The sequence below is a fragment of the Rhinolophus hipposideros genome (genome assembly GCF_964194185.1).
Source record: "Rhinolophus hipposideros genome assembly, chromosome: X".
In the NCBI taxonomy this organism is placed as follows: Eukaryota; Metazoa; Chordata; class Mammalia; order Chiroptera; family Rhinolophidae; genus Rhinolophus; species Rhinolophus hipposideros.
This window is the reverse complement of record NC_138046.1, coordinates 95,392,185-95,414,962: the sequence shown is the minus strand read 5'-3', so window position 1 is coordinate 95,414,962 and position 22,778 is coordinate 95,392,185. Positions and strand designations below refer to the sequence as shown.

The 22,778-nt window shown below is 44.7% G+C and overlaps 1 pseudogene across 1 annotated transcript; it reads right to left on the bottom strand.

Moving 5' to 3' along the window:
- Nucleotides 1-21,808: 21,808 nt before the first annotated feature.
- LOC308495096 (small ribosomal subunit protein eS6-like) lies at nt 21,809-22,530 on the bottom strand (annotated as a pseudogene). The gene has a single exon. The product of its transcript is annotated as a small ribosomal subunit protein eS6-like (transcript).
- Between the last annotated feature and the right edge of the window lie 248 nt (nt 22,531-22,778).

The following is a 22,778-nucleotide window of genomic DNA, read 5'->3' as shown; positions in this document are numbered from 1 at the left end:
TCTGTAGCCAATATTTATTAAACACTTATAAATGCTAGGTTCTGGGCTAAGCCTTTTACATGAATGGTCATACTTGAGCTTAAATCGTAACCCTGTAGGAGGGTACTATTCTTATCCCCATTTTACAGATGAACAAAAGCCCAGCATAATTCAAATACAGTATGTACTTATTGAGTTTTTACAACTAGTAACTCTGTGTATTAGCTTGCACATACAAAGGATCTGCAAATCTATCAGGAGTGGTATGCTTATAACAACCCTCCAGGCACAATTCTTATGACCATTTTATAGACATGCACACTGAGGCAAGACTCTGAACTGAAATCGTGCTGAATACCAAGAAGTATAAGATGCATTCTTTACCCTTGAGGGTATGGGTTCCTCAAAGGGGCTAACAAATGTTTTTAAGATGGAGAAAGTAAACAAAGATGCTGGGGATGGCAGTGTTCTATGAGGGACGAGTTCTGAAACACTGCGGGTAGTGAGGAACAGGCCTTGAGGCAGGGCCTAAGAAGTAGTGTCTCACTCATATGAAATTTGAGTATCACCCTAATGCTTCACTTACCAAGGATGGATTTCCTTTTCTGGTGGACTAATGTGCCCTCTTTGGGGGAAGTCATGGATAATTAACAAACATTTACTGAGGGCCTTTTGGGCATAAGATCCTGAGCTAGATTCTGGTCTTGCCTTTGAAGAGCTTTGAGTCCTGCTGAGAAGAAAAGCCAAGTAATGATAATAATATTAACAACCACTCCTGTTCTTTGGGAATCAGTTATCCTGCTAGGCACTTTCCCCTTCCATTATATTGTTCAAGTCTCAGAACAATCTTGTGAAGATGAGCATCATTATTCTCCTTTGTAAGAAGAGAGAGAATTGAGAGGCTATAATTTGCCCAAGTCCATAGCTATTAAGTAGCAGGATGGGGATTTGAGGCAAAGACTTGCTGTCTCCATGCCCACTTGCTTTCTACTCTTATTAGTGCTGTAGAGTTCTAATCTAGAAAGGGTCTAAAGAGGTATCCTAGGAAGCCAGAGTGGAAAGGGCAGGAAGGCATCTGGTTGGAGGTCAGTTAGTTCCATGGAGAAGGTAAAGCCTTGAATGCAGAGTGTCGGGTACGTTTATCCTGGCAGAGAGATGCAGGGAGGACAGGGGTTGGGGGGCGCAACATGAACAAAAGAAGAGATTGACAGGACGTTGGGGGTTGTGTACAGGAAGGGGCTCAAGCAGAGGGTGTATAGAAGTGATGGGAGATGATTTATTCCTATGTATTTGACCTTTTTTTTTAACGCTATTGTAGAATGATGTATTTTTTCATTTTCCAATTTTTTGTTGTTAATACATAGAAATGCAATTGATTTTTGTATATTCACCTTATATTCTATGACTTTGTTGAGCTCATTTATCAGTTCTAGTCATTTGTTTGTAGATTCCCTTAAATTTTCTACAGACACAATTATATCAGCTGAGGACAAAGACAGTTTTACTTCTTTCTTTCCAATTTATATGCGTTTTCTTGCTTTATTGCACTGCCTAGGGCCTCCAGTACAACGTTGAATAGAAGCGATAAGAGTGGACATCTTTCCCTTAGTCCCAATCTTAGGAGGAAAGCAATCAGTCTTTCATGATTATGAAGTTAGCTGTATGTTTTTTGTAGATGCCCTTTATCAAATTGAGAAAGTTCTCTTTTCTTTCTACTTTTCTGAGAAGCTCTAAATGAACCGGTCATGATTTCTTAAAATGTATATAGCCTGGTCTCAGTTGTGCCATGGGGATTAAGTACTGTCATGACCTTTCATTTATTCATGAAGTATTTATTGACCCGGATCAATGTTCTCAGTTGGGAGGAAGGGGAGGCAGATAACAGCAGTTATCAGCAGACTATGGCTGTGTCCAGCTAAACGCAGTCTCTAAAGGTCCTTAGCAAATAGGGAGAACTGCATGGTGACTAGACAGAAAGGGTAGAAGGGTAGAGCAGAGGGACCAGAGAGACTGGTTCCAGGGTACAGGTGAGGCAGCACCATGGGAAAGTTGAGAAATAATTGGAGGGCATGGGAAATGGGGGTACTCATTTCTAGCATTATCCCCATTTACAGATGAAGTAACTGATATGTAGGGGGACTCATAATTGCCTGAGGTTACACAATAGTAAGTAGGTGGTAGAGCTGGGATTTGAACCCAGGCTATCTGCCTCCAGAGCCCATACTTTTAACCAGTACGTCATCTTATCTAAACTATACAAACCGCTGCTGCAGCTTTTTGAAAGTGGTCTAGAAAAATTCAGAGACGAGATTGAAAAGAGAAAGCGTGCATAAATCCTATGAGAGCCACTGAAAGGAATTTTACTTCCTAACAGGGAGGAAAATTGGGGGTGGGGGAGCTGGGAGCGTAGTTAACCATTTCAAAGTGTGTACAAAGCTAAGAATGTTGATTGATTTTTTCCTCATCTCAACAAGGGACACAGATATGTCAGAAAAACATTGCTCAACCACATCAAGAGAGTCCTTTTGGAATGAGGGTGAGGGATGAGCCAGACGATACTGGGGAAGGAAAGCCATCTGGGTGGGATGGTTTAAGTCTCCGTCTCCGGGCAGTAGAAGGCTGAGCTCTAGGACCCCTTAGGGTTCTCGAGAGTCCAAGGATTTCATGAGCTTTTGTGCCCACTTGTGTGTGGCTTGTTGCTGCTTTTCTATCTGCTTCAAGTGGACCCTGTTGGTACCCCACCCAACCATGCTCATCTCTATACTCCGAACACAGTGCTGTCCAGTAGAACTTTCAGCAATAATAGAACTGCGCTGTCCAATACGGTAGCCACCAGCCACATGTGGCTATTGAGCACTTGGAATGTGGCCAGTGCGACTGAGAAGCTGAGTTTTATATTTTATTTCATTTTAATTAATTTCGATTTAAAGAGCCACATGTGGCTACCTATTGGACAGCGCAGAGCTTTGGAAGGTTGTTTACTGTGACCGTCTGCAAGTCTTTGAACGCTTTTTTCTGGTTAAGGGAGCACTACCTCCCACCCCCACGATCAGGTGAGTTAAAGGGCTCCCTCCCGACAGCCTTCCTCCCACTAACAAACCAATGAGGTGCCTCATCCCTCGGTTCAGATAATTCTGAGATGGCCGAGCCTCAGTTGCTCACATTGATATTAATGACCCGTATTGGAGGCAGTCCCTTCCCTGTTTCACTCCCTCCTGAACAAACTACTTGCACTTGAATCTGTCCAACGGATTGCCTCTGGAATAACCCAAAGCAGGACATGCCTGCCCTTACTTAGCTAAGCTCAAATCAAGAAAACAAATGTCCAAGGCATTTGCACTCCCACTTGTATACAGAGGGAAAAGTGATTTGACCAGTCCTTCCTTTGCCTATATTCCTCTCTGAATAGAACTGATATGCTACTCTGTCCTGATGGTGTGACAAATGGCTCACTGACCTCACTCTGCTGGGCACGACTCCATTTGCCCTGAGGACCCCAGGCTGAAGGAAACCCAGGACTGGCCTAGACTCAGCAGAGCCTCTCTGCCTGTCTCCATCAGCAGTGCTCAGATTCTGCAAGTGTAGGCAGGGACTCAGTTTCTGGGTTGGGTGGTTATCTTCAAGGTCAGGCTTTCCGAGGGGGCAAGGTCTCTGCAGACAGAGCGGGAGCAAAGCTGCATGGAGTTGGTCTATGGTGAAGGATGGTTGGCCTAGGTTTGCATTTTATTTTTAAACCTTTTTCCTTCAACACGGCCCTGTCAAGGGATGACTCAGCTGCAAGCAAGGTGAACGTGTTTGAAAACCTTCAACTTGAAAAGACCCCTTTCTTCTGTCCCAGCATCTCCTCGTCTGCCCAATGCCATGGCTTCCCCTTACTGATGTCTGTTATTTAATAACAGGCAGTGGACTTCCCGTAACCACCCCCCAACACACACCCCAGCAAATGTCCATGCCTATTCCCACCTGTCCCAGGAACCTGAGATCAGAGATCTTGAAAATAGATCTGGTCCCTTTCTTACATTATATACAGATATACACCCTGAATGGCATCCTTTCTTGGATTTATATGTTTTATTGTATTTCTTGTGAGGAGACTTTCTTATAAAACTTGGTGGTGACCCAATATTCTCCCTCAGTTTCTTATAGATTATTTCTGCTACACAATTCAGCCAATGGGCTGGAATGAATACAGACTGTTTTTTTCCCCCCAAAGGGTCAGCATAACCTGTCTGATGGGATTGAATGGTTGTGGAGAGGTTTTTCTCTGCCACTTCACCCAGGGCATGTGGGGTTCTGGGGCCCAGTGGTTTCCTGAAAGTGGGGTCGAGAGAGGGCTCCTCTGTCCGGCAGAAGGGCCCAGCCCTCTAGCTGAAGAGCTGACCAACCTCAGAATCATGGCCAGGGCTGAACAGGGAACATTTGGAGCCGGTGTAATTGCTTATGTAGTTTTAATTGCTCATTCATCATGCTAACAGGCCCAGAGTACTGATCGTTTGAGACGTGCTCAGTAATTAAAAGACCAGGGGTGAGGTAGGGAGATGAGGAGTGGTGGGGTGAAATGAGGTGAAGAAAAGCCAAAATGCATAGCACGGGAGACCGGTGGGGACGACGGCTTGGCCCCTTTCTGACTCTGAGCTAAGGCTGTGCTCCACACTAGCGTTTCACAGTCATTGATTTGAACCCTAGAGCAACCTTGCTCCAAGCGCCCCTGGAGGAAACCCAGTCCCTAGACAGCCCTTTTCAGTTTGCAAAGCACTTCCACTCACATCGCCCCATTGACGCCTAGATGACCCGTGAGATGGACATGCTTTGGGCCCATCGTTTTCAGGTGAGGAAAAACAGGCTTTCTGAAATGCTTTGCCCAAGAGCACATGGCCCCAGCAACTGGTGGAGTTGAAACCCAAACCCACATCTTGTCCTTCCAAGTCTCTGGCTCTCTCTTGGCCCCATGGAAACTGCTGCAGTAGCTGGATTCTAGAATGTATATCTAACCATCTATGGAATTTACAATAAAATACAGATTCCTAGGTCCCACTTCAATGAGCAGGCAGTGTTCCCAGGGGGTGGGGGTGGTGAGTCCCCTGTGTTTAGTGAGCTCCGCTGGCAGCTCTTGGCTTAGATCTTCCAGAAGCAGATTCTGAGTCAAGGAATTTGAGTGCAAAACAGATTATTTGGAACGTGAAGGAAATGATGGAAGGGTTGGGGAAAACGAGACAGAGGAAATGAGAAAATGGAGGGTCTGTTGTCAAACAAGTTCCGTATGGGGGCAGTGAAGCCTTAATTCCACTGGGGAGCTCTGGGAGACAGAGCAGAACATGACTCAGTTATCTCAGCTGAGGGGTAACTGAGTCATGAGTGGTAAGACACTCGGCATTGAGCAAAAATTCTTTGTCGCTATTGCTTTCAGCTGATTCTACAGGGCAAGCGCAGGCTCTGGCCCCAAGAGAAAGTCTTCAGGCAAAAGAGATGAAGATTCTGGCATTTGTGGGCTGGTTTGCACTACGGTGGGAGGCCCTCGGGGATACAGGCTGGACGGGGACCGTGTCCCTACAGCAGACATCTGCCATACGGCCATAGAGGAGACTCCTGAGCACCCCTATCCCCAACCATGATGTCCCTCTGCCTTCATTGGCAGCTTAGCTGCTTCTTAAACAATTTGCAAGTTGACATAATATTACCGTTCCCCTAGGAATTATTTATGGATTTATTTTGCTTCCCAGTTTCTTCTTATCATCCCATTAATGGGGAAGATTGTGTGGCTCTAAAAGCCAAAGGAGATGTAGCAACCATTAGTGGAAAGAAGGCAGTGGGGAGAGAGCTAAGGAGAACCTGAAGTCTGTAATGTGCTCTATCCGTTCCAACCACAGTTCAAGAACCCCGTCCTTGTTCCCAGTGGAAGACACAGCTAGATTATGTTGACATGCGCAATCCCCTTCAGAGAATGAACCCAGGGTTATGCCCAACTCCTGGATTGACGACTATAATTCTACAGTGTTCCTTCCCTCTCAAGAAAGCACACTGGAAGGCAAGTGCATGACAGTGATGTTGTTATAGGGATGACCTTGAATGGATTCTAATTTATTTAAGCAAATAATTTGAGATTTATGTATTTTATTGTTAATAACAAATTTTGTGCGAGGCAACTCACAGCTGATGGGGACATATTCATTGAGAACCACTATTTTACACCATCAAAAAGAAAAGTGTTTGCTTGCTTTTTGCATCCAGGGCAACAAACTCTCTGGAAATGGTTTATTTGCATGCATGGCCAACTTTCGATCAGTTGATTAATAAATCAATCAACAAATATTGATTGAGTGTCTACATTGTGGGGATTTATTGTAAATATAACATGGTCCCTGCCTCAAAGAAGCTCACAGTCTAATCTGGACTAAGATCTGGAGACATGAAAATATAATGCAAAGCAGCATATAAATGCTGGATTAGTGGTGTACACTAATTGATTGGGTTTGGAGGAAATCAGGGAGGACTTCTCAGAGGAAGGGTGATTTGAGCTGGGCCTTGAAGGATAGGTAGGAGTTGTACAAAAAGAGAACAATAGAAGGCATTTCAGGCAAGAGCAGTAATACCAAAGAGGAAACACCCAAGGCTATTCAGGGACTGTGAGGGAGATTTGTCTGGCTGCAGTGGGGCTCATAGATGGAACAGGCACCAACCTAGCTTACAAGAAGCTTAGAGCACTGTTGAGTCTTCCTCTTTCAAAGAACCACCCAATCCTCAGTTTTGGAACTTGGTCAATGCTATGGACTCAGTTGTGTCTGTCCAAAATTCCTATGTTGAAGCCTAAACCCCCAACGTTACAGTATTTAGAGATAAGGCCTATAAGGAGGCAATTAAGGTTAAAATAGGTCATAAGGGTGAGGCCCTAATCTGATAGGATTGGTAGCCTTATAAAAAGAGATCTCTCTCTCTCTTCCCCTCTCTCTCTCATCTCTTTCCTTTTTCTTCCCTTCCTTACTACCTCTGTGCATACACCGAGGAAAGGCCATGCAAAGACACAGTAAGACGGCAAGCATCTGCAGGCCAAGGAGATAACCTTCATCAGACACCAACCCCGCTGGCATTTTGATCTTAGATTTTTAGTCTCCAGAACTGTCAGAAATAAATTTCTGTTGTTTAAGCCACCCAGCCTGCGGCAGACTGAGCTAACCAAGACAGTCACTTTCCACCTAATACAAGACAGGTGCCCCCTGGCATGTTTATTAACACTCAGCAAAGCAGACAGTTTCCAGCCAGGGTCTGTGGAGCTGGCAAGGGTCCCAGGGCCTCCCTGACCCAGCGTACTCAGCTCTGCCAGGGTGGCCTGACTTCCACTGCCCTCTCTGGAACCTACAAGCCTTAAGTAACTGTAGTTCTCTTCACGTCCACGATATGCAGGAGGTTAAGGCTGGGTTGACATTCTCCTTCAACCCACACCTCTCCCCAGCCCATGTAGGAGGGCTGCCAGATCTAGCAAATAAAATACAGGACAGCTAGTCAAATTTGAATTTCAGATAAACAACAAATAGTTTTGTTAGTATAAGTATGTCCCATTCAACATTTGGAACATACTTATACTGAAAAATTATTCGCTGTTTATCTGAAATTCAAATATAACTGGGTGTCCTGTATTTTATCTGGCAATCCTCTATGAGAGGGTTTACAATAATGTATGGCCAATCAGAAGATACCATGCTCTATGTCACAGTGCTTGGCTCAGGGCTGGGCATGTGACCCAAGGTCAGAGCCCTCCCTGCCAACACATACTTGGACTTTTGGTAGGTCCTTCAGGATTGACACCTTCCCAGCTGCTGGGATGAAGGAAGTCCCACAGCTATGAGAGGCTTCCCCCAGGGAAGTGCCTGCCTGAGAACCAAGTTCACACAGAAGAAAGTAGAGCTGAGGGAGGAAAAAAGATGCCTAAAGACAGTGTATGATTTAGCTTCACCCCTTGAACTTCAACTAAAATGGGAAGCGGTTTGAGTTGGAAATTCTTCACTCACAACTGACTCAGAGTTCTGGCAAAATCTGTGGGGCAAATTCATCTCAGGCCCACAGGACCCAAATCTGACTAAATTCAAAGGAAAGGCGGTTCCTGAGACACCCCTGTTTAGTTGCTGAGCAAACAGGGGTTCCCTGGCCCAAAGGGCAGTGAAATAGCCTAGCTGGTTGTTAGGCATGCCGGGGTTACTGGGCGTGGCTCTGAAATCCCACCTCTGTGAAATGATTGTCACCTCTGCCACATCCATGCCCCCTTGCTGACAGCTGGCAGAGCAGCCCTTTGCTTCCCATTCCCCCCACAGGGTCTTTTTTGCTTTTCCTCCCCTAATGTCTAGCTTTTGTTTCTTAAGAAGACTTTCTTTGCTTCTAAGTGAGCCACATTAGCCACATTTTAAGTTCCCTCCCTTCCTTATCTGTCCCTTCACACTCACTTTTAAGAATATGGCCCACAGACTCTCTAAATCACAGAGGTTAGTTGGTTTACCCTGGACATCTCCTGGACTAGGCTAAAAATAATGGAGCTGGAAGGATATTAAGGCTGATCCAATCTAGCCTCCTTACTGTCCCTATCTCATAGATGAGAAACCGAGGTTCAGAGTGGTTGAATCACCAAAGGCTCCACGGTAAGTTTCAGACAGGTCACAGAATAAGAGGAAAGCCACATGCTTTAGGGGAAAGGTCCCTAGGTTTGGTTTCAGAAAGCCTGTAGTTCATTTGGGCCTTATCACAAATCACTTAACCTCTTCATATCCATTTCTCCAGCTTGAGAATGAGCTTAAAAACTGGCCCCATTCACCTCATCATGACTTCTGAGGCAGACAGAATTACAAAATGCCGAATGAATGTGCTGGACAAAGACTGCACGGTATTACTGTTGTCAGTGTTACTGTTATTATTTAACAAAGCTAATCCACACTGAAGGAAATGAGCACACATCACGAAATTAATTATAGATTTCTTTAAATGACTGTTTATATTGAAAGGAAGGCCTCATATTTGCTGCACAATTTCAGGATAAGTCGTGTTTTGGAAAAATATTAATATTCAGAGCTGTGTTGATTAGCTTCACTCCTGTTGCTAAGCAACAGGGTCCTTTGTAGCCTCTGCAGTGTTGGGATTTTTCTAGAGGTGGGGGTGGGGCAGGGGAGGGGGGGATTAGAGGAGGAAAGTACATTACAGTAAATTATTCCGCTGGTTCAGCCAATTCTGAAGTTGCCTCAAAAAAAAAAAAAAGTCTACTCCTTTAACAACCTATGTGATTATTGTTGTTGGATGAGGAAAACCAGAACGGGACCCAGAGCTCACCACTCACCCATGACTTGAGTTTCAGGTTTGGCAAGACTTGTGTTTACTAGATCAGGGCTGAACCACACGTGGCCCCGGGCTTACCACCACTGACGTTCACCATGGTTCAGCAGGGCAGACTGCCAGCGCGGAGATTAGGGGGCCGTGAGGCTGAGGAGAGACCGCCATGAATGAAATGATCCAATCCCATGCAATAGCCGCTCTGGCCTTTTAGTTGAATTCTAACACTTGAATGGGGGCCATCCTGGAGCGAGCCAAATAGCATATTTTCTGGACCCAAATGGAGACTCATGAATATTCAAACTTCATTGAAAACCCAGGACAGGATACGTGGAAGTAACCTTATAGAGCACCTCCTGTGTGCCAGGCACTTTATCGGGTTAGCTCATTGAATTCTGTGACCAATACTAGGAAGGATGAGGTATTGTCCCTATTTAGGGGACTGAGGTTCTGAGAGATTAAGCAAGTAGCAGGGTACAGAGCAAGGATTTAAACCCAGGTCTTTCTGTGTCTGAGTGTCATGTACGCACTTGACCAGGCTGCCTGCCCTTACCCAGCTGGGAAAGGCTGGGAAGGGCCTGGCTAGAAAATTGGGGGGCTTAGCATGAAGTTGGCTCTAGCTTCTATTAGATTGAGGCCTGTTCAGTGAGTCTCCGGTTTCATCACTGACCGCTTTATATGTGGTACTATTCCAGTCATTACTGCTGCATTAACCATCCCAAACTTAGTGGCATAAAATAATACTCGTTTTATTATGATTGTGGATCTCTGGGTCAGGAATTCAAGCAGGGTTCAGCTGGGCGAGTCTTTTGCTGGGTGATTCTTTTGCTCTTCGTGGTACCTACTGAGACCACCCTGTGGCAGGTGGGCTGGGTCTGGAGGGTCCTAGATGGCTTCACTCACATGTCTGGTGCTACAGTGGGGACAAGCTGTCACTTGGAGCATTTCCCCAGCATAGCAGTGGTTAGACATCTTAGTGGTGACTGGTTTCCCCCACAGCAACTGTCCCAAGAGACCCAGGTGGAAGCTGCATGGCCCTTTCTGACCTAGCTCAGAAGTCAGACAGTATCACGCATGCCATACTCTGTTGGTCAAAGCAGTCAATCACAAGCCCACTCAGATCCCAAATCTTGATGGGAGGGGTATCAAAGAATCTGGGGGCCCTGTTTTAAAATGATCCCAGTTACCAAGTTCCTCATTCCAGTGAGAAATGGGTAGTCAAAAAACTTTGGATGCAGGAAGATAGTCAATGGAATTGTAACAGCTGTAATATATAAGCTGTCAGAGGGGTAGGAGCTCGGGCGAGGGGGGGTTATCACTTTGTGAGGGGTGTAAATGTCTAACTATTATATTGTTTGGTACACTTGAAACTACTGCTACTACTAATAAAACTTTGGATGCTTTGAATATTGTGGAAATACATGAACGATATTCAATACTACAAATCTTACTTGTTTTGATGAATTTAGGAGCTGGCCAGTTTAATAAAAGGTAGGCTTAATAAGAGCTTTTGTTTGTTTTGAATTCTATGTTCAGATGTAGTCACCAGCTAAGGAGTCTATTTTGCTGATCAGCTAAGTCTCATGTGGAATTAGTGATGCCATTTGCATATAATGTGTTTATGACTTTTAAAAACTTTCATTCTGCTATGATCATATTTACAATACTGGTTTGGTTAGGGAAGCCCTCTCTCCTTGTAGAAATCAAGTGAGATAATGATGTAGTTGAAAGACACTTTGCATGTTTTAATGAGCTCCACAATCCACAATCCTTTGCTCTCCTATCTCTCATTCCTTGATACTCCGAGCCAGGCATTATGCTGGCGTCATTTAGAATATTGAGATACACAAAACCACCTATGGCAGAGACTGTTCCCTGGTACACTGCCTCTCCTTCTAACATAGTACTCAAACCCTGATTTTAAGCTAAACACGGGCCACCTAGAAGAAAGACTACATTTCCCAGCCTCCTTTGCAGGTAGGTGTAGCCATGTAATTAAAATCAGGCTATTGGGACATAAGTGGAAGTATCATGTGGCTGCTTCCAGGAACCTTCCTTAAGAGATAGCTGACCAATTTCTCCTTTTAATTCTTCATCTCTTGCTTCCTGGGACGTAGAGGTAATGACTGGAGCTCTAGCCACCGTCATGGACCATGAGGACAAGGGCTTCACTTTAGGAATGGTGGAATAGTAAGCTGGAAGGAGTAAGCTGGACGGAGCCTGGGTCCCTGAGGTCTGCTTAGAACAGCAGCCATTTCCAGGCTGAACTATATACTTTTGAACTTTTACAAGTGAGAAAGAAACGTCTATCACATTTTGAGTCTCTGTTGCTTTTAGCCAAACCTAATCTTAATCTATACAGTATCTATCGCTAGGGAGCCCACAATCTAATGAGGAGACAAAGAGGTACGTAATTATTATCAAAGCAGAATGAACTAAGTGGTGTTATTACAGAGATCATACTTTACAAGCCAAAAATGGGGACGTATGGCCTAAATACAGGATTATGGGGTCACTTCCAATTAGGAGACATAATCTGAGAGATGCAGCTTTGATACTAAACCAGAATTTCTAGGACATTTACACAGTTTATGGAGACAATGTGACTTTAAATTTAGGGTTAGCTCAGGAAATAAACGACAAATGGCAGCTATCTAGCAATGCCAGAGCTAAAAGAAAAATGCCGTGTAAAGCCTGAGATAGGAAGAAGGATTTCTGATGAGAAAATCCTAATCAGATTCATGGAAAAAGGAGGCAGAAATTTTAACTTGCTCTTGAATTTGAGGATGGCATTCTAAGCAGAGAAGAGCAAGAGCAAAGACTTGGAGGTGTGGAAATGTATGGAGTTTGTAGAAGGGTCCACGTGGCTGGGCAGGAGACCAAGATGGAGAGTTCTCCATGGGGAGAAACAGGCTTTTGCCCAGCTCCTTCTGCCAGGTCTCAGGCAGCTGTGTGGGCCTGGGACATTGGCGCATGATGCATGTCAAGGGTCTTGATAGCCACTCTTTTACGAAGGTATCTTTAGCCTTATGTAACTTTTATCATTTTGAGTTAATTTTTGTACATGGAGTGAGACAGGGCTCCAATCATTCTTTTGTATGTGGATATCCAAGTGCCTTTGCCCACTCTTTGCCCCTTTTGCTCACTGCCTGGATTAAACATTGAGGACCCTGATTCACAGAACAAGCAAGCGCCACATATTTCAAGTGAAGAAAATCAGGAATGTGAGCAGAGGCCAGGCCCACTCTGTTGTTCACTTATTTTCATGTGGGCAATTTAGTTTTAAATGTTGATGATCTCACCCAGCACATTCTGATAAAGCCCTGCTGAGAGTTGTGCCATGGGAAGGAGTTCCTGGAAGCCCAAGTCTCTCTTTAAGTGCCTCTCCCCAGAAATCTTTTCTTTTGACTTGGTGAGGTTTAGCAGGTATATGGATTAGCAGAGTGAAGATTAGCACAGTCCTGCTGAGAAGATGGCCAATTGCCCAGAGGTTCGTTCCACAAAGCCTGTGTTAATAATCTGATGTGGGGTAAGGGCAAGGGACAGCATAATGAGATTCTTAATAAAACCCCTTTTCAAAGACTGAGGTTTTGTTTTGTTTTGTTTTGTTTTAATTTTTAAACAATGACAATGAATACAATGTCGTCCCAGAGTGTTCAGACATTAGGGGAGTTGATGCACCAGACTGTGGAAGACTGGCTTTCCAAACTCCCTCCTTCCAGGGAAATTTAAAGGGCAAGTGGTTAGGATAAGGAGTGAGTAAAGACAAGCATACTGTGCTTTGAAATGTTGGTGTAGATGACTCAGGATTTAGGTCTTTGATCCGTTTTTAGTTAATTTTTGTGTATGGTCTGAAGTAGGGGTACAACTTTATTCATCAGTTGTGTGGATATCCCGTTGTCCCCACACCATTTGTTGACAAGACTATTCTCTCCCCATTAAGTGGAATTGGCACCTTTGTCAAAAATCAATTGACCATAGCTGCACGGATTTATTTTTGGAGCCCCAGCTTTATTCTATTGGTCCATATGTCTATCCTTATGCCAGTACCACACTGTTTTGATTACTGTAGCTTTGTAGTAAGTTTTGAAATAAGGAAGTGTGAGTCCCCCAACTTTTTCCTTCTTTTTCAAGATCATTTGGGCTATTTAGGATCCCTTGCAATTCCATATGAATTTTAAGATCTCCTTTTTCATTTTTTCAAGAAAAGGCCATTTGTATTTTGATAAAGATTATATTGAATCTATAAATTGCTTTGGACAGTATTACCATTTTAATAATATTAAGTCTTCCAATCCATGAACATAGGATGCTTTCCCATTTATTTAGGTCTTCTTTAATTTCTTTCAGCAATATTTTGTAGTTAGTATATAACTTGCACCTCCTTGATTAAACCTATTTCTAAGTACTTTATTCTTTCTGATGCTATTGTAGATGGAATTGTTTTCTCAATTTCATTTTTAGATTGTTCATTGCTTGTACACAGAAATACAACTGATTTTTGTGTTTTGATATTGTAGCTTGCAACTTTCTTGAAGTTTCATCAGTTAAGACTTACAAATTATAGAAAAACCCAATTCAAACTGACTTGAACCATAAGAGAGATTTATTGGCTCACATAATTTAGCAGTCTAGTGGGCTCTAGGCATGGTTCTATCAAGGCTCTGTCTCCATTTCTCTGCCTTCTCTCAGTTTTGCCCTTCTCTAAGAATTGGCTCTGTGCTCAGGTTAACCTCCCTCGTGGTTGCAAGATGATTGCTACCAGAAACTGTCTGATGCTTCCTCAGTCACATCCAGGGGAAGAAAAAAAGCATTTCCTTCCCTCAAAAGTCCTGAGTGTCTCTTTGATATGGTCATTACTGTCCCTGTGACAAGAGAGATGGAATTGCTCTGATTGGCTTAAGCCATGGAGATAGAGATGGGTTCAAACCCACCCAAACTGCAGGGTTGCTACACAGTGGGGCTGGGGTACTACACAAAGGGAGATGGTTCTTAGAGGAAAATCTCAGGGCTGTTAGGAAGGGGAAAGACAGTATCCACCAAACCTATGACAACTGTACCGTGCCAGGCAGCATTCAATGAATATTTGCTGAATAAATGAATGACTAAGAAGCCCCACTAGTCCTTTCACTGATACACAGTTTCCTGGGGCTGTGGCCAACCCTTCAAACTTTGGAAATCTTCTACAGAGATCCCAGAGTCTTCTGTGGGGAAGACAGAGTTCTTCCTACAGGCTCCATAACTTCCCTTATTTCTGAGCAGCAAGACCCTGATGGACTAGACCTGTAGAACCGAGAAGAACACCGGGGAATCCAGACATCCAAAACGAGCAGGGTGAGCCTTATGAGTTCATGGTGTGGCGCTGAAGTTCTCGTCCACAAATTGCTTCCCAGGCCTCGTGCCTGATATTTTACCATTAGGAATTTACTCCTCTAGTTTAACTTTAAAAGGCTTTTTCACCTTTCAAGCACCCTGCCCCCTAATTGGGGCTTTTGTTCGCAACCAAGCATCCTAACTAAGAGTCGGGAGCCCATCTTTGTATGATCCAAACAATAGTAACACTGATGTACACTGAAGAGTATACTTCGTGATAAAGCATAAGGTACATCAGAGCAACAGAGTCAGGGATAGGGGTCCTAGGAGCATCAGGTCCTGAATTATGAGAACTTACGTCTCTTCCTAAACATTCAGCTTGAGTTCAGTTTCATCAGCTATAGACTCAGTCCCTTCTCTGACTAATACTGACCTCCACTGCCGCAGGAGGATACACTTTCCAAGGATAGACACATCAATAAGTCCTGTTCCATGTGCTTTGCCAGATCCTTGCACTCTTGCATCAATATGTCAAGTCTACGACCCATCCCTTGAACCTAGGTGGGCCTTTGTGAAGACCTTGACCAATTCAATATGGAAGAAGTGATGCTCTGTGACTTCTGAGGCTGGGTCATTAAAATGTAATGTACTCTTGCTTTACTCTCTTGGGACCCTTGCTCTAACAACCCAGCTACCATGCTATGAGAAGTTCAAGCAACCCATGCAGAGGAACCAAGGTTCCCAGCCTACAGCCACAGCTGAGCTTCCAGCTAACACCCAGTGCCAACTTGCCAGTCCTGTGAGAGAACCATCTTGAAAGTCATTCCTTGCAGTAGGCAGCTTCTAAGATGGTCACCAATGATGGTATTCTTGCCCTTGTATCATTCCCTCCCCCTTAAAATAGACTAGACTGAGTACCTAGCTTCTAACAGAGAATAGCACAAATGGTGGGATGACACTTCTGAGACTAGGTGGTAGAAAGACTATGGTTTCTGTCCTGGGAACTCTCTTGCACAATCTCTTTCTTGCATTTCTTCCCCTGCAGGGAAGCCAGTTGCCATGCTGTGAGACAGCCTTGTAGAGAGGCCCATGTGCTGAGAGACTGAGACCTGCCACCAACCACGTGAGTGTGCTTGGAAGCAGATTTTCCAACCAGTCGGGCCTTCATATGAGAACCCAACTACAGCCAACAACTTGAATGCAATATACACACCTGATGAGGCGCCTGGGGCCAGAGGTACCCAGCTAAAAGAAGCACCCCGCTAAACTGTACCCAGAGTTCTGACCCACAGAAACTGTGTGACGTTATAAATGTTTGTTATTTTAAGCCACTAAATGTTGGGGTAATTTGTCAGGCAGCAAGAGATTAATACAGTCTTCTATTCCCCAATCAAGTCAGCCTAGCTGACACTGTATGAAGGAGAGACAAGCTGTCCCCACTGAGCCCTGCCCAAACGACAGAATTGTGAGTAAAATCAAGGATTGCTGTTTATTTTTAACCCACTAGGTTTTGGAGTGGTTTGTTATGCAACTATGGTTAATTTTTCTCATTGAGAGCTATACGACAGGTGCTGGGGAAACAAAGCAATAAACAAACGAGGCCCAAACTTTCATCTACTGTAGCCTAATTAATTACTTTGCTCAGCTGCCATAACAAGGACCATAGACGGGCTTAAACAACAGAAATTTGTTGTCTCACAGTTCTAGAAGCTAGAAGGCCAAGATCAAGGTGTCGGCAGGATCAGTTTCTTCTGAGGCCTCTCTCCTTGATGCAAATGGCCATCTTCTCCCTGTGTCCTCACATGGTTTTCCCTCTATACCTGTCTGTGTCCAAATTTCCTCTTATTATAAGGACACCAGTCATGTTGGATTAGGGCCGACTAATGGCTTCATTTTAACTTAATCACCTTTTTAAAAGCCCTGTCTCAAATACAATCACATTCTGAAGCCCTGGAGGTTAGGGCCTCAACATATGAATTATTGAAGGACACAAATCAGCCCATAAGACCTAGTCAACTCAATTCCTTTAAAGGTCCTCAAAGAACTGATTTTTCAAGCGATAAAAATGTATCCTTTTCTCTTCTTGCTGAAGCATTTTATAATGGTAAATTTTCATAGCCTTCCCAAAGTTTTAAAAAATCCCTTTTAATCTCACTTCTACCTTTAGGACAGCAATACCCTCTGCTTGTAATTCCTTACGCCTTCCTCCCTACAGGTTTCTGGGCTTCACCGTAGCAAGTCCAGGGCCCACAGTGGGTAGAGGCCCATGGCAGATACAAGTTCACCATGGTCTCAGGGCCTATAGCTAAGGCTCTCGCAGACCCAGGGCTCTGATGGATGCAGGCCTGTGGCAGACACAGGCCTACAGAGGTCACAAAACTTAGAGCAGACAGGCCTTCAGCGGTCACTGGGCCCTGGATCCAGGCAAACACAGACTCCAGGGGCAAAACATGGGGCCGTTGGTTCTAGTTTTGTGGTAGCTTTAGTGAGGCCGGAGGAGCTGATTCATGGCCTCCACTTAAGCATTTCCTGAGGATTAATGACAACAGGAGAGCTGATGGCCTGAGGCAAAGTAGAAAGCTATTACCCTCAGCTCAGCATTAATTCCATCGTTATTAGGCCAGACACTTCTCCCCAGGTTGTTTTGTTTCCGATGCAATGGAGGGTGGGGAAACAGGCAAGTTTTTCCACTATGAGTCATCATTCTTCTACAGCAAAGCTCTCCAGCTGGGGGCAAGGGGAGAATGGCAAAAACTGTGAGTCCACTAGTCAACAAAGACTTTTCCTGAACAGAGGCTTCTCCGAGGTGCTCCTGGTGTGCTGGAGAGGATTCCCCTTTCTCTCTGGCTCACCCTGTTTCCCTCCATCCTTATTCCTTTCATCTTTCTTCTTCATTAGCGTGACCATAGGCTAGGCACCGTGCTAGGTGCTTATTTTCCTTATGGGACCTGGATTTACACTGCTTCCAGAAACTCTGTGAAGGCTTTTCCCTCCACCCACAAACCCCAGCTTTGTCCCTGGATGAATTGAAGGCCCCTCCAGGTTGATAGGCCTTCCTGGAAGTTATGGTACTTTTTCTTTCACAGCAGGTGGGGTGAAGAAAGGAGGGGGCCGGTAGTGGCTTCTCCCCATCCGCGCTGTCCATGTTAGGGGGTGAGGGGCAGGGGCAGTGTTCGAGGCTCAGAAAGGAGTCTTCTTCCATTAAAATTCTTGGCCTGTTTTCCTGACTAGGTTTGCTAGCCTGCTCTTGGTGAACGCACCGTGCCAAAGAAAACAAAAACCGAGGGCCCAGGAGAGAAGCCACTGTGTACAGAGCACAAGCCTCTAAATAGCTCTTCAGCTCCAGTCTAAACCTCAGAAATGTGACTTTGGGGTAGGACAAAGGCTGCTGCGGAGCAGAACTGGGACAAATACATAACAGTGCGGGGATCCTGTAATTTCACTTAATTGCAGATTTATAAGGAACGTGGTCCTTCATGGGAGACTCTCAAAGTGCCCGTGGAAGTAAGGCTTTATTTTACAGAGGGGTCCCCCGACTCACTTACAGGGTGCAGGGGCTGAGCATCAAGAAGGCCCTGTCTGAGGAGGGCAGGGTTGCAGGCAGGCCTCCAGGTCTTTCTTGGCTGAGGCTGGAAGATTCTGATTAACATGAAAACAGAAGACAGTTCAGCGTCCTCAGGCAGCTGCGGCTTCTGTGTGGCTGAGGGGGAAGGTAATCATTCTATCATTGTCTTTCTTGGCCAATTAGATGATTCAGCACATTCCCAGCCTCTCTCTTGACTGAGGTGATTTATAGTGAGCTTTGCAGGCCTGACTAGGGTGAGTGATGGGGAATAGGGGCCCATCCTCCATGTGTGCACGTGTGCGCAGGCGCATGTGTGTGAGTATATGTGTGTGTGTGTGTGCACTTTACACATCACGTACACAGCACCAGATGGGGGTTGTGTGTGAGAGATGAAAACATTTTCAGGCCTCTCACAGCCACTCTGGTTGCTGACAGTTTCTATTGGAGAAATTCTCCTCTCGGGCGAAAATATTTACTTACAGGTAGCTCTTCAAGGGAGGAATGAGAAGGAACACAGGAGTTTAGGGCTCAGTCCATTTAGCTGTTGTGAGTTAACAGCTTCAGGGAAACAAATGAGAAGGTGCTTGCTTTCAGGGAGGTGAGAGGGGCTGAGCCGTGTTGTCTTTGATGTCTGAGCTCACTTCTCTGAGGGCTGCAGTGGAAAATGGGTCTGATGCTGGGCAGAAGCTATGGGCAGACATGACAGGAATGTGTGTGTGCATTTAGAAGGTGTGTAAGATGCATTTCCGCATCATCGTTCAAGCGTTTCTCGTAGCTGTTTGATGGGCTACTCTGGGCAATTGCTCTAATGTGCAGCTCTGTCCATCCTGGAGTATGAGTAGGTCTCATATCTACTGCAGCAGAATGGTAAGGGAAGCTGTGTTGTGTCCTTGGGGGTCGGGAAGACTCAGCTTGCTCTTCCTGAAGGAGTCAAACATAGACCATGATGGTGTGGGGGCCACTATGAGGAGGACTGGTTGTTTCCATCCATCTGTCTTCCCCTAAAAGAGGTTTTCTACCTTCTGTAATGACTCTTGATATCACCCATAGAATACTGACCATTGCCAGTTACTCCGTACATCACCTATTGGAAGTTTGAGGGAACGAACCATTATTCCAGATGCTTTACGTACCTCATTTATTCCCCAAGACAATCCTTTAGCAATACTATTAGTGATGGTTAATTGTATGTATTAACTTGGCTGGGCCACACAGTGCCCAGACACTTGGTCAAACATCATTCTGGGTGCATCTGTGAGAGTGTTTTGGGATGAGATTAACATTTGAATTTGTAGGCTAAGTCAAACAGATTGCCCTCCTTAATGTGGGTGGGCCTCATCTAATCAGTTGAAAGCCTGACTAGAACAAAAAAGCTGAGTAAGTGGGAACTTTGCCTGCCTGACTGTTGAGCTGGGACATTGGTGTTCTTCTGCCCTTGGACTGGAACTTATACCTTTGGCTCTCGTGGTTCTCAGGCCTTCGGACTTGGACTACAACTACTCCACTGGCTCTCCTGGATCTCCAGCTTGCCAACTGCAGATCTTGGACATTCTCAGCTTCTATGATCACATGAGGCAATTCCTTATAATAAATATCTCTCCCTCCTCCTCCCCTTTCTCGCTCTCTCTCTCTCTCTCTCTCATCTATATCCTATTGATTCTGGGTTTTTTTTCCCCTGGAGAACTAATACATATCCTCATTTAACAGATAAAAAACTGAGGCACAGAGAAGCAAACTCATTGCACAATGTCTTACTTAAGACATTAGGATTTGTACCCAGGCAGTGTGATTCCAATGCCTTCTCCTGCCCTCTGGCCCCTTAGCTTCCACATATTCAAATAATTCCTCAGAAGGTTCAGCATGGGAGAATGAGCTGAGAAGCATGGGTCCTGGGCCATGCCACTAACTTGTACTTCCCATCCAAACCACCCAGGCCTCATCATGGAAGGATTCATGCGAATTCCTGAGGGCTGGTTTACTGCTTCCTGGGTTCTCAAACCTCGGTCCCTCTGAGAAAACAGGTGATGTCGTGGAAGCAGGAGGTAGGAGAACTACTTCTATGTCTACCTGGTTGTTGACATGCCATGTGGCCATCGCTCTGCACCTCAGTTTTGTTAGCTATGAAAGGAGGTATAGGCTCGATTATCTCTGTTGCTCCTGAATCCTGTGATTCTGCAGGTAGGACTGTGGCATTCCAGATGGACCATTAAGCAGCCCAAAGTAACCAATTCAGCCATTTCACAGCCTGAGTACTTCACGGTGAAGGTACCCAACTGCAGACGAAGGAACTTAGAGTGTGATAGTCCAGAGGTTGCAGCAAGACTCTGCCCTTTATTGAGAATTTGGGCAAGTTCCTTAATCTCTCCCAGTCTGTTTCTGTAAAATATGGCTGATGACACCAACTCCTGGGATTGCTGAGATGGTTAAAGGAGGTAACGGAGGCACGTGCTAGTACAAGTGGCCACATAGGCCGTTGTGTTTCCTTCTGTTCCTGACTTGATTTATGTCAACATGGCTCATTTTCCCAGTTGGAGGACTAAACGTGTCACCCATTTCTTTCCTCTCCCCCTTTCAGGAGTATGAGAAAGTCTGGAGAGCACTAGGGGATACAACTTTCCTCTAAAGGGTCCAACTTGCCTTCTCTCTCGTTTTTCTCCTCCTCTTCCTTGTTTCCTGGCTCTTTTCTCTGATTCCTTTCTTTTTCTCAACAAGCAGTTGCTAAGATGCTCTCTATATGTACATTTGTGCTGTTTCTTTCAAGGTCACGTTTCTGCTAGCGTTCTGCATGGAAAGCAAACAACCTCCCTTCCTCTCAGCCTGGCATCACGTGGCTGCTTAAAGCAGGGAGGAAGGCAGAGGCTGCCTCCGTCAGAGGGGCCATGTGTATGTATAGACATAGAAACCCACATATGCGTACATGTGCATGTATATGCAGAAACGTACATGTGTATGTGTACATGCAGACTCCCACACATATATATGTGTGCACATATGGCCACCCACATAGGTGTAAGTGTGTATACATGAGGACACCCATGTATGCACCAACACCAAAATATTCTCTAGCACCTGCACAAATGAGTCTGATAAGACCCTCTTCTTACCCTGTCCCCGAAGTGTAAAATTGCCAGTGAAAATCAGGTAGTCCCTGCTGGGCTGGAAGGAAGGAAGAAATGCCTGGGTAAAAGGAAAGAATCCATGCAAGGCAGTGCTCTCTTCATCTTGAAGCCAAACATTTCGAGATGTGCCCTCTCCCTGAGGGGAAAGAAAATTCTTTTTTTTTCTTTTTTCTTTTGGTTTGATCTGATTTGTTTTTTACTCTTAGAAACTCTTATTTTGGGCAGCCGGATGGCTCAGTTGGTTAGAGCGTGAGCTCTGAACACTCTGAACAGGGTTGCCGGTTCAATTCCCACATGGGCCAGTGAGCTGCGCCCTCCACAACTAAATTGATGGACAACGACTTGGAGCTGATGGGCCCTGGAGAAACACACTGTTGTTACCCAATATTCCCCAATAAAAATTAAAAAACAAACAAACAAACAAAAACCAACCAACCAAACAAACAAAAAGAGGTGTTCAAAGTGGTTTCCATGGGTGTAATTTAAAAAAAAAAAAAGAAACTCTCTTGTTTGACTGGACTCAGACTCAAAAGTAGAAACTCTCAGATAGGACAGCCTATGTCTTTTGGCAATCTGTTCCTGGTGTTTTTCTTTGCCTCTTCATTATCTTGGCCAAAAGTTTAACATAGTCTGTGGCCCCTTCCTTATTTTTCTTAGTATGCTGTTTCTTCAGAGCAATACACCGACCTTTATTTTGCAGGAATAACAAGATGCTGAATCTTGGTACTTTGGTCCTAAGTTTCTTACCTTCTTTTTTTTTAGGGGCTTTCTCACAACATACTGGTGGACATCATCTTCTTTAGAGAGATTGAAAAGTTTGTGGATTCTGCTAGCTCTTTTGGGCTCCAGGCGACAGGGCACAGAAGTATCAGTGAGACCAGCAATGTCTTTCTCCCCCTTTTTTATTATAATGACTAAGTTGAGAACACTCAGATTGGCATCCACAATGCAACACTGATCAGATTTGCGCTTTCTTTCTCTAGTTCTCCTTGGTCTATAATAGGAATGCACCTTACTCAGGAGCAGGTAGACACGACCATGGGTCAAGATACGCTGCTTCATGGGGAATCCTTATTTGTCATTTCCACCACTGATTCGAACAACATAACCCTTTCATTCTTCACCCAGAGCGTCAGCAGCAACTTCTGTGGCCATACGTGTCTCATAAAATGTACAAAATTTGCGTTCATCATCCACTTCAGTGAGTTTCTGGCAGACAATGGCTAGGAAAGAAATGTTCAGCTTCATCCTGAAGTAGCGGACGGCCTCCACACCATGAAAGAGAGCAAAAATTCTTAAATCAAACAAACACAAGAAAATGGGGAAGAGACAGACTGGGTTCATGGATTAGAAAACTCAACATAACGAAGATGCCAATTTCCTCCCAGATTGATCTATATATTTAACACAATTTCAATCAAAACTCCAGCAAGATTTCTTATAAATATAGATAAACTATAAAACTTGTAGATGAAAACATAGGAGAAAATCTTCAT